We start from the raw sequence: 12753 nt of genomic DNA on the forward strand, positions 1-12753 counted from the left end.
AAGATGAAGAAGGAGAAGAAGAAGAATAAGAAGAAGAAGAAGAGGAGGAGGAGGAGGAGGAGGAGGAGGAGGAGGAGGAGGAGCAAGGGAGGAGGAGGAGGAGGAAGAGCAGGAGGAGCAGGAGGAGCAGGAGAAAGAGGAGCAGGAAGAGGAGGGAAAGGGAAGGAAGGAGGGAAGGATGGAGGGCCAATCCCACAGAAGGCAATTTGACTTGATAAGTCAGGCAGAGATATCCAAACACTGGGATCACACCTCAGATTTTGCTAGGTGAAAGAGCCAAAGTATACTTATATTATTATATCAGCTACCATCAAAGACTGTCTCAGGGTGAGTTTGGAGGACTGTGCTCCAGGCCTTTGAACTTTTCCAAACGTGCAGAGAAAGCATGGTTGAAGATGTCATTGCAAAACTTAAAGTCTATGGGTATTGCCAAAAAGGAAAGGAGCCAAAGGATTATGATTTGGGCAGTCATATTATCTACGCTAGAAGGACCATAACCTGTTAAAAAAAAAAAGTCTAGAGGCTGCTTCAGGACTGGGCAGAGAGAGTCCCTCCTACTGTGCTTCAGAACTTTGAAGAGAGTCACCCAAATGGCTTCCAGTTGTCAGTTAGTGCTGTGTTTAGCATGATGGTGCACCTGCCTTTTTTATGTACAGAATATGGATATAGAACTGGTTCATGAAACACAAGGCAAGTAGACAACCACCAAAATATTCAGACTGTGGTGGCCCTCTAAACATAATGAAGCACAGAGAAAAACAAACACCTGCCCTCACACATCTATCAAAATTAGCTTGCGGAATCAATGGGCAAAAAAAGAAATAACATTTTTAGCCTTGTTTATTTTTTCATAGAACTCTGGGTTTATTTATTCGTTCGGGGGTATCAAAATAAAAGGTATTTTTTATTCTAACCACAGAAATATAGTTAGAAACGAAACAACAAGTTATTAAATGTCTACTCTGGAGAAATACAAAATAAATAAGACATGGATCTCGGCCTTGGATTCTTATACACTAAGGAAATTAAACACACACTCATGAAATAATTCGAGAGGATGAAAACATGCAAGTAGAAAATAATGCTGGCAGCAATCCATGAAGGGAAACAAGTCCCGTGCAAGGCAAATCGCCCACCCAGGAAGGACAGAGCCCTTGCCTGATGCTGGGAACCCAATCCAAGGCTAGCACTGTGCCTATATGAGCTAGTCCCACACTTGGGTAAATTGACAAACAGGGCTGGGAAACTTTCCCGTTTTAAGGTAGGAATTTGTTATTTGCTCTGGTTATCTGCAAATTACTTTCAGTAAAGGTTATCTTAATTGTTGAGCTTAGACTGTTGGCGAGTTAATTTAAATGATTTCTCGTTCCAAGTTCGAATAGGTACTTTGTAATTTGTACTTTGACTTTTGTGTTTGTCAGTGTTCTATAATTGAAACAAAATGCCAGATATGACCAAGGATTTTTAAAAAGCTTTATACACTTTTAGTTTGTGTATATGTGTGTGCATGTGTGCACGTGTGTATGTGTGCATGGTGCATGCACACACATGCCATGGCACATGTGTGGAAGACAGAGAATAACTTGTGAGAGTCATTTTTCTCCCTTCATGTGAGTTGCAGGATATGGGCCATGAGTCTCATAGGCCCGGATAAAGAGCTCTTAAGCAGAAGAGAGTTATTTGACAATGGGGCCGTGGGTCCTAATCAGTTGGCCCTCTGGCTTTGGGCCTGTTGTAAGCCAACAAATCATGGATGCAGTGAATGGTGAGACAAGACCATTGTTGAATGTCCTCATGGTTAGATGCATAAAAGAGTGAGGAAGAGGCCAGGAGTCCTGAATCCCCATCAAGAACTCTGCCCCCAACAACCCAACTTCCTTCCAGTGGACTCTGCATCCTTAGGCTTCTACTGTCTCCCAATAGTGCCCTCTAGACCAAGTTTTAACATATTTGGTGGGCTTTTAGGGAATAGCCAGACTAAAGCAAATTGGATTTGTACAACTTCTTAGCCTTAATATATAATGGAGAATTAAGTAAAGGCAGGAAGTGTGAGAAGAATAGAAGGAATGGGCTTTAGGAAAAGGGGGATTAATACAGCAAGATCAGCCACTGGACACACATAATCACTATTCTCTCATGGAGCCTGGAATTCTGAGCTGGATGCATGCTCTTCATATCTGCTCTTCAAGGAAAGGAAATATCTGTGGTATTTTAATATAATTGATCCTCATAAGCTCAGAATAAGTGACACTATAAGGATATGTCCTGGTTGGAGTAGGCATAGCCTTGTTGGAGGAAATGTGGGGGCAGATTTTGAGGTCTCCCATGCTCAAGCTATACCCAGTGTGGACGCAGACGTCTTGCTGCCTGCAAATTAAGATGTAGAACTCTCAGGTCCTATCCCAACACCATGTCTGTCTGCATGCTGCCTTGCTTCTCGCCTAAACCCCTAAACTGTAAGTGACCCACCACAATGAAATGTTTTCCTTTAGAAGAGGTCTCACCCTCTCTGAAGAATGGCAGGGTGGGGGAAAGGTGGGGGGGGGAGCAGGAGGAGAGGAGGAAAAGGAAATTGGGATTGATATGTAAAATAAAAAAGATTGTTTTTAAAAATAAAATAAAAGTTTACTAAAAAGAAGAGTTGTGGTCATGGTGTCTCTTCACAACATTAGAAACACTAACTAAGCCACTGCCTTGCTGTCTTTGCAGGGTGAGTGGATAATAGCCCTGGATATGAGGCATAATCAGAAAGAACTTCGTCACTGGCAAGCTGCCTATAAGTTCAGCTATAAGCAAAGCCACACGAGAACACCAGATGTGCAACTGGATTCAGTCCTGTGCAAAGCTGAGTTAATGTAGAAGACTCTGTTATCAGAGCCTGGGAGGCCTTGATCCTGGTGAGTCCACTGCCGCCGGGGACTTTTGACCTTCTCAGCACCAGCTAGAAAATTCTTACTCTACCATTATAGAAAACAGGTTTTGAACTGGGGCAACGTTGGTTACAGGATATTACTTTTCAGTTAGACAGGAAAAATAATTTTAAATTTATTAAAGGAATGGGGACCATGGATTTGAAAGGGAGTATGGGGGGGTCCGGAGGGGGAAAATAATGTAAATGCAAATAATAAATGAAAATAATGTAATGTAAATGTAAATAATTTCATACACATGTATGAAATTTTACAAATAAAATATTTTTAAAAGAAGAGAAGAGCAGTCACCACTATAGGCTCCCACCTCTATGATGTTTTTCTCAAGTGTCTGGGGTCAAGAAAATGTGGACTGACCCCTCTCCAACCAGGAATCAAAATAAATATTTTCTCCCTTGAATTATTCACTTCAGGCATTCAGCCATAGCAACTAGAAAGCTCACTGCAGCACAGAGTTCTTAAATATTTAGCCCACTGTGCTTCCAATACATACACTTTGAAAAAGATGACGTCATGTTGAAGTTGTGTTTGATTTGCCTACGCCTTGGAAATAACCTCAAAGGAGACGAAGTTGTGGTGGGAACTTAAGAAAGGGAAGGAGCTGCTCCTTATTTTTTACCCCCTCTTGTCACCAAACAGAAGAGCTACTGCTTTCCTTGGTGGGGACTGGTTCAGATGTGACCACTCTGAGTGATGAGTGTTTAGATGGCAGGTCAAACATGAGCAGCTGTAGCAACCTAGTGAGTCACTCCCTTCAGACACCCAAGCCAGGCCATCACCCAGGCCCTGCTCATGGGTCACCCAGACCTTCCCTCCATAATGTGGGAGGCCAGACTGCTTGTTCACAGACTCCTCAATAAAACTGCTCTGTTTACAGCTGGGCGGGTGATAGACTTTGCCTGTATGTACTGATTCATCCTCAGCCTTATACTGCCTCTCATTTGGCTCTTATTTCCCATTGAATATCTATTTGCTCTGCATTTCCTATGGAGAGCATCACCCTTTTCCAGCATGCTGGTTGACTCGAGTGTTCCCTCTTATTCTGCCAAGCATAGGCTCTAACATGATATAAATCAGGGAAGAGAGAGATGCCTTTTATGCATGTATCAGTTTTGCCTGTTGGGCATACTCAGGTCATAACCCCTGGCAGTTACCAAATGATGTATGGGCAAGTTACTGAGGAGCAGAAAACACTCAGGAAGGAAGGTAAGCAGGGTGGTGGTGATGTACACCCTTAATCCCTGCACTTAGCAGAGGCAAGCTGATTTCTGTGAGTTTGAAGACAGTCTGGGCTACAGAGCCACTTCCAGTGCATCTAAAGCTGTTACACCGAGAAGCCCTGTCTCAAAAAAAATATGGGGAGGAAGTCTGCTTTGGGTTCAACACTCCATTCTATTAGTTTCAGAGAAACCCACGTGCAAATTTCTTAGATTTACAGCTGGTGACGGTTTTATTCCCACCCTCACAGAAGAATAATGGTCTTAAGAAGATCAAACACACAGTGTGATTAAAATAACACCTTTCACACATGCAGACGCACTCATGGTTAAAAACAGAAATGATTAAGAAAGTCTAAATACAATGATCCAGAAACCCCAACAAACCACAGCACATATTATTATTCAGTTATAGAGGAGCTGAAAAGAGTTCATGCCTATCTAATTAATCTAATCTTGGTCCATCACTCTAGAGATGTTACTTCATTCTGATAACCTTCCGGAGAGAATATTTCATGGTTACTTACCAGTGTCCCCAGCAACAACATTCATGCTGGTACTGAACAAGACAGACATGGATCTCTACAGTTAGCCTAGTAGTCAACCTATTCTCTTTTCCTACAGTGATGGTTTAATGAGGAATGTTTTCTATAGCTTCGGCCTTTGAACACTTGCCCTCTAGTTGGTGACGCTGTCTGGGAAGGTTTAGGAGAGACAGCTTTGCTGGAAAGAGTAAGTCACTGGCAGAGAGATTTCAGAGCTCATAGACTTACCCTGCTTTCATTTTGCTTTCTCTGCTTCGTGTTTTCAGTTGAGGATGTGACCTCCCAAATTTCTGATGCCATGCCTGTCACTTGCTCTCACACCTTTGTAACATGAGGACTCTTATCCCTCTGGATCCTTAAGTCAAACTTTCTCCCTAAGTGGCTGTGGCCGTGATGTATTTTTACAACAAAAGAAAAGTAACTAGTACAGAAGCTCATACCAGAGAGAGGGCTGATGCTGTGAAGAATCTGGTCATGCTGCTTTTCGAGGAATGTGGAAGACCTGAGAATTTGGGGCTAGAAAAGAAATGGAAGGCTGTAAATAGAGCTCAGTGGGGACGCTGTAATGAGATCCTGTGATGTGGGAGTCTGCTGTTTTGTGTTGATTTCATTGGTTAAGTAAAGAGACTGCCTTGGCCCTTTAATAGGACATAAAATTAGATAGGCAGAGTAAACAGAACAGAATGCTGGGAGAAAGAAGCTTAGTCAGGGAATCGCCATGATTCTCCTACCGGATACAGACGCAAGTTAAGATCTTCCCTGGTAAGACACCTCGTGGTGTTACAGGGATATTAGAAATGGGTTAGATCAATATGTAAGAGCTAACCAATAAGAGGCTGGAACTAATGGGCCAGGCAGTGTTTAAAAGAATACAGTTTCCGTGTAATTATTTTGGGTAAAGGTAGCCGTGCGGGTGGACGGGTGGCACTTTTATTTCAACAACCCTGAAAGACAATTGTGCTGAGAGGAAAGTGCACTGAAGAGACCCAGCTCATCAATGTGCAGAGGAAAGCAGACTTTAAAAAACAAATGGATTAAAGATCATTTCCAATAAAGTAGCTGCCTTTTGCCTTTGTCCTAAGAACTTGTCTGAGGCTAAATTAAAATTTAACTTTTCTTTGGTGAAAAAAATTTTCTTTTAAAAACTTTTAAATTACGTGTTGATTTTATTTTATATGTGTTTTGTCTGCAAGTATGTATGTGTAACACATGCATGCTTGGTTCCCACAGAAGTCAGAAGAGGGCAGTGGATGCCCTGAAATTAGAGTTATACATGGTCATGAACCATCATATGGGTTCTGAAAGTCAAACGTGGCTTCTCTGCAAGAGTAACAACCGCTCCCAACCACTAAACCATCTATCTCTCCAGACCTTAGTGAAGGAAATTTCAAGACTTCATAATATTGAGTCTATAGAGTGATTATCATTGCTTATTCAGGTCTACAGTGAAACAAGTGGGGCAGAAAGAAAAAATCTATAGTTTGGAGAAAAAAAAGAGCACTGGGTAACTGACTTAATGTGTCCCCCCAAGAATGTGCTAGAAGAGAGGCTGTGTTTTCTAAGGAGATTAGCATCATTAAGGAGAGGCCTTCTACTAACTGAAATAGGAAAAAAATACCTAGAGACCAAAACCACACCCAGATAAGCCTCCAGCTTGAAGAAGAAAACTGTAGTGAATTCTAATTGATCTTAATAATAAAAACCAAGGAGTCAGATATTAGGGAATAAAAGCTGAACAAACAGAGACGCAGAGCTGCCAGCCATTAGTTCTTACCTCTACTATGTCTTCAGACCAAATGAAGTATCCTGCCTCTACAAGTTCTCAGACTGAATGCCATCTCTACGAAACCTAAGACTGAATCCTGAGCTCCTGTCTCCTCCTGTTTTGCTTTCCTCTCTCCACCCAGCCATATCACTTCACTTCTTCGCCTCCCTAGTGCTGGGTTTAAAAGTGTGATTCACCACCGCTTGACTCTGTTTCCCTTTTAGGCTGATTCAATCTCAGGTAGCCCAGAGTGGCCTTGAACTCCCAGAGATCCATCTGCCTCTGACTTCTTAATGTTGGGGTTAAAAATGTGTGCCACCACCGCCTGTCTTCTATGGCTTACTCAGCACTCTGATCTTCAGACAAGCTTTATTTGTTAAAGCACAAACAAAACATCTGCACAGAAAACCTGAGGCAAGCCGGGCTCTGGTGGCGCATGCCTTTAATCCCAGCACTCGGGAGGCAGAGGCAGGTGGATCTCTGGGAGTTCGAGGCCAGCCTGGTCTACAAGAGTTAGTTCCGGGACAGGCACCAAAGCTACAGAGAAACCCTGTCTCGAAAAAACCAAAAGGAAAAAAGAAAACCTGAGGCAATTTCTGATCCTAGAAAGCAATGATACAATCCACAGTGAACATGATTCAAGGCAGCTAGCTAGGGTCCTAGTGAGCAAGCAAACTGGGGTGGTTCAATGTGAGGCGGCCAGTGGGCAGCCCCAAACTCCAGACCCTGAGGGAACGACTGCCTTTTGGTGCGCTCAGCTCAGGGGTGCTCCCTGCCTTACACACCTTCACTGTTTCACAGGGCTGCACAGGTGACTTAGCCCTTCACAGTTTTTATTTCTCCCAATCCTCATAACAATATTGTGCCAGAAGGATTTCTATGATTAGTTTTATTGTGAAGATAATGAAGGTTGGAGTAAGCTAGTGGATTCTCCAATGTTCCAGAGGTAATGGCAACACACGTTTCTATTCATGAGGCCACCCCACCCCTTTTTTTTGCCTGACAATCCTTGCTAAGTAGTTGCACCACTGCCCTGTAGCAGAGCAGGAAACAGACCCAGGAAGCAAAGGTCTAGGGCTTGTCCAAAGTCATACAGCTAGGGAGCACCGTGGACTTGTACTCTTGCAGTCCGGTCCAGCTGCCCTGAGACCTGGGCTCCCCTTAGCTTCCTCAGCTCAGGCCATTTTGTCTCCTTTGAGGACCGGAAAATTCAAGGACATAAAGTCAGAGCCTTACTATCTTGACCCCTATGCAACCATCATCGCCTTCTCCCACCCCTCTGAGAAATGGCAGCCTTATCAAACTTTCCTCTAGTTGGGTATTGCAATAGGTTAAATCGAACTTGTGGCAATAGAGTAACTCCCCAGATACTCTTCACTCGAAGAGAAAGTTGTCATCAAAATCCGACCCCTACCTTTGAGCTGCGGTAGCTCTGGCCTTTCTGTGCTTCACTGGCATGGAATAGCCTGTGTTTCTGGGAACTGCATTGAATTTACATACTTTCTAGAAGACAAACGGGTTAGATCTCTCCAACGCCAATAGCTTTATGGTTGAAAATCAAACCTCCTGGACTTTTCTTAGACAAGCCTGGTTTGGGCTCCACATTGGTGGAAAACCTTAAAATAAGAAACAATAAGTAGCTGTTGAGCCCAGCAGTTGATGTTATCATCAGGAGAACCGCTTTCTCACCCCTACCTCAGTGACTGCCTAAGAACAGAAACAGTAGAAAATACCGTATATACAGTGTTTTTCTGAGACATATATATCTGTGGTCAAGTTCAGTTTATAATTTGAGCACAGCAAAAGTTCAACAGTAAGATAATATAGAATAATAATAACAATATAAATTGTGTGTGTTCTAGTTTTCAAAAAATTAATTGTGATTTCTGATGCCTGGAGAGATGGCTCAGCAGTTAAGAGTTTATGGTGTTCTTACGTAGGATCTGAGTTTGGTTCCCTGCACCTATATCTCTACTGGATAGCTTACCTTCCTGTGACTTCAGCTCCAAGGGGCCTGACATCCCTTTCAGGCCTCAACAGGCACCTGCACATACATGTACGTATGCACACTTCATTTTTTAACTTATCGCCAAGCCCCCGAATATCCACTCTATAGACTGTGCCTGGCTTCATACACCCTGCAGCGCTGCCACGTGGTACCAGGGTAATCTGCCAGTTTATATTGTAGGTCCTGTTTTCTTTGTGTCGCTGCTCCTGTGCTCAGGAACTGACGTTAAGTAGAATGTCACTTAAATGCCAGTACCCCAGTACCATTGTTACTCGGATAACTGGCACGGCCACTAGATGACTAACAGGTGAGCAAGGTCTACACCATGAACACGCTAGACAAAGGGAGGATCGATGTCCTAAGCAGGATGGAGCAGGATGGCAGGAAATTTCATCCCACCGCTCAGAGCTGTAGATGATTTTAAACTTAAGAATTGCTTATATCTGGAACCTTCCATTTAACAGTTTTGGATCATTACTGACTGCAGGTAACTATAATGGCAGAAGAAAAATCACAGACCAAAAACGATGGCATTATCTACTATGTGTTGGTCTTGTGCTGAACATCTGAATATTTTATTTGATTCTAGCGATCTGGTGAAGTGCTGTTATTTTACATATTAATCCAAGGAAAAGGAAGAGTTTGCCTGTGGTCACAGAGTTAGAAAAGGGTGAACTTGAAATTTAAATTTGTTTTTGCTAACTCTAAGTCCAACATTCAGGTTTTCCTCTGATGAGAAACCATGTTCCTTAGCAATAGATGCTGTTTATAGCTCTTAAAAATACCGCCACTCTTTGACCTCAATTTCTACTTGTAAGCATTTGTTACATAAAAATAATCAGAGATGAGAGAGGCCACGAACTTGAAAGAGAGCAAGGAGGGGGTATATAGGAATATCCAGAGGAAAGAAAGGAGAGAGGGAAATGATGTGACTATACTATTCAAAAAATAAGAAGTAATTCTAAATATGTTTACACAGGTCATATTGCAATTTTAATATTATACAACCAGAGTTTTGAAGGCATGGTATGGTATTTAAGGCTGCTAGAAAATAACCAACCTATAAGAAATGGAAATTTCCAGAATATGAAATTGGATCAGCTATGATTTCAATTTTGTTCAAAATAAGAAATGAAAAATACATGTGAATTTATAAAATAATTATAAGAGAATAAGACATGCTAATTTGAAGCCATATCTTGATGAAAGAATTATGATTAATTGTTCTCTTTTCTTAATTTGCTCTTTATTTCCCAAAGACATTATTACAAAATAGAAAGAAGAGTTTTTGTTTTTTTTTTTTTACAATCAACTTCCATGTCCACAGGTTTCCCCATCTTCAGATTCAACCAACTGTGGTCAAAAGCATTCCAGGAGGGTGAAGGAGGAGGCCTGTGATCTGACATGCACAGACATAGCCTCTAGTCCTTATACCCCAAGAGATGGGGTCTGACAGCCATTCATCCACACAGCACTTAGGCTGTGTGGCTGTCACCAGCCACCAGGAGACACCTGAAAATCTGCAGGAGATGTGTGCAGGTTCTATGCGGACACTTTATATGTTCTATGTCACTTTAAAGATGGGCCTGAGATCTGTGGTAGACACCATGGGATGACTGAACTCTTTCAACAATAAGAATGATTCCTATCATTAGTAGAGACAAGCAGAAGTCAAGATGGCTCAGGTCCATAGGCTGCTGAGAACACAGTTCCTGCCTTTGCCCAACACAGAGAATAATCAAGGCCACCAGAGAATACACAGAGCTGGCTAACTGGCTCTGTGACCTTGGACAAGTCGCATTACCTTTCTGAGCCTCAGAGACTCTCTTGAGCAATGAACACTTAGCTCAATAAGGTCTGAGCCAGCAGCCTCGCTTCCGTGCCTTCTAGGTAGAACTGTCTTTCGACATGCAATTAAATTTGACCTTCCCCTGTGCCTGCATAGAAAAATATTTATGAATGAGTCTCCAATTTTAGATGAGTCGGTGTCTGGGAGAAGCCCAGCCCCACCGGCAAATTACCGCCTGCTCTCAGCAATGCAGCCAGGTGCTCTGCGGTGTAATTGTATCTGCGGTAATAGGCTGTGAGTCAATCAAGCCATTTGCTCGGGGAATCGGACCCTATCACAGTCCAATGGCCAGGTGGATATGGAAAATGAGCCTGTGCTGGCTGTGGATAGACAATTAGAGCCAGAGCCACCTTTAAGTTCACAGCCCAGCAGCAAGGAGGGGCCACAGCAAAGAGGCCTGGCTCTCTGCCCACGCCTCATGTTGCTGCTCACTCAGAAGTTGCTGCAGGATGCACACCTGCCTGTGATTCTATAAGATCATCGTGCAAGGTTAGATACCTTGATCGATGCCAGATCTACTCAGCAGTGACATGCCAGCTTCATGTGACCCGTGAGTCCACTCCCTAAGGTGTTACAGAGTTTTCCCTGTGTAGAAGAGCCGTTGAGCTGTGAAGGCTGATCTCAGAGCCCTGTGCCTTTAGACGATAATGTCTCTGTTTACAGTTCTGTGGGTAGAAGTTCAAAATCAGTGTCTTCTCTGGTCACACTCCCTCCTTGCCCCTTCCTACATATTCTGGGATTCCCTTAGTTCTCCAGATCTCTGGAAGATTCTCTCTGACTTCTACCTTCCCTTTGTGTTTATTAATTCTCTTCTTTTATAAAGACACCAGTCATCGGGAGATGGCCCACCATAACTCAGCATCACTCCCTCTTACCTTATCACCCTGAAAAGATTCCATATCCAATAATATTCTAAGCATTTTGGGGGTTCATCAAAGTTTAAGGGACAGTATTGGGCCACCTCACATTTCAACATAGCACATTGAGTATTCGCTGGTTTCCTTTCTGTCTGTCTGTCTTCCGTCACTTTGTGTTCTCCATGAGAAAGTATTGTCTTCAGCCCCATTCTCTGAGTAGTGAATAGCACAGAAGAGAAGGAAGATGTCTGAGACCATAGTAAGAGCCAAAGCTTGTGCTCGGACTGTGACAGACTGGGTGACTCTCAGTCTGGGTCCTTAGCCCTTTATCATATCCCCTAAAGCCTTACACAGCGACAAATTCTGCTGCACTGTCAGCAGGTGGTGGCAATAAAGTGACAAAATCCTTGGAAAGTATGATGAAGAACATCACACCTTTGACTCAGATATCACACATTGCACAATTCTCTTTTCAAAAAAGAAACATGAACCATATAAAAACTCTATCCACAAAAAAAAAAATGCTCAGAATAAGCATTGTCTGTAACGGCAGCAAGAAAGAACAGATTCAGACAAACAATTCGGCTAAAGTAAGGGATACTAGGCCTGCAAACGAAGCTGTGCCTCTGTTCAGATAATGTGCACCCTTTCCAGCAAAAGAGTCCGTGCAGGTGTCGTCCTGTGGCAGGCAAGCAGCCTGCTGAGGGTCTGCAGAGAGTGCCCCAGCAATGGTCTTTAAAAGAAAGAGGAGCAACACAGGAACAGAAGCACTTTCATAATATTTTTCCTTTCCTTTTTAGTTTTTTTAAAGTTTCAGTTTATATAACAACAGTTATGGATTATTTGTATAATTAGAAAACAAAACCACATGTCTCTAAAATGCAAAGTAGACGTTGCATTTTCATGACAGTACTGAAGGGGACAGGACAGGTAGTGAGTTCTAGTCCGGCCAGGAGCCATTGCTCTGTCTTATTTTCTCAGATAAGAAACTTCAGTCTATATATCAGTTTCGCTGATATATAGTGTGGGAATGTCTTTTGAAGGGACAAATAGGTACTGAATTTAAATCAATATTCATCAGAAGCAGATGAATGGAAAAGTGCATAAGAGAGAGACTGGGATGTGAAGAAGGCAAAGGAAGAGAGCCTGAAGAAGTGGTTTGAACAGGGGTTCTTTCTCAGGGAAATCACGAAGTCTTTTCCTTGTGAGTATCCCGAACAAACCCACCAGGAATCCAGAGACTTAGGACCATTGACTTTGTCAAGGTTGAGGATTAGGCTTTACCTTCACAGCTGTAGCTGATGGTCTCAGAAGAGAAAAGCATGCCCAGGCTGAGGATCAAACAAACAGAAAGGAAATCGACCAAAATCAATGCCCAAAGAAGTGGTTTCCCACAAGACAACAACAGAAACAAGAACTCAGTTGATTTAAATGTCAGCTTGGCTAAAATCAAAAACACCAATGATAGCCTCTGCTGGAGAGGTTGCGGAGAAAGGGGTACCCTCATCCATTGCTGGTGGGAATGCAAACTTGTGCAACCACTTTGGAAAGCAGTGTTTCGGTTTCTCAGGAAATTCGGGAT

The sequence above is a fragment of the Microtus ochrogaster genome, chromosome 16 (genome assembly GCF_000317375.1).
Source record: "Microtus ochrogaster isolate Prairie Vole_2 chromosome 16, MicOch1.0, whole genome shotgun sequence".
Taxonomy (NCBI): domain Eukaryota; kingdom Metazoa; phylum Chordata; class Mammalia; order Rodentia; family Cricetidae; genus Microtus; species Microtus ochrogaster.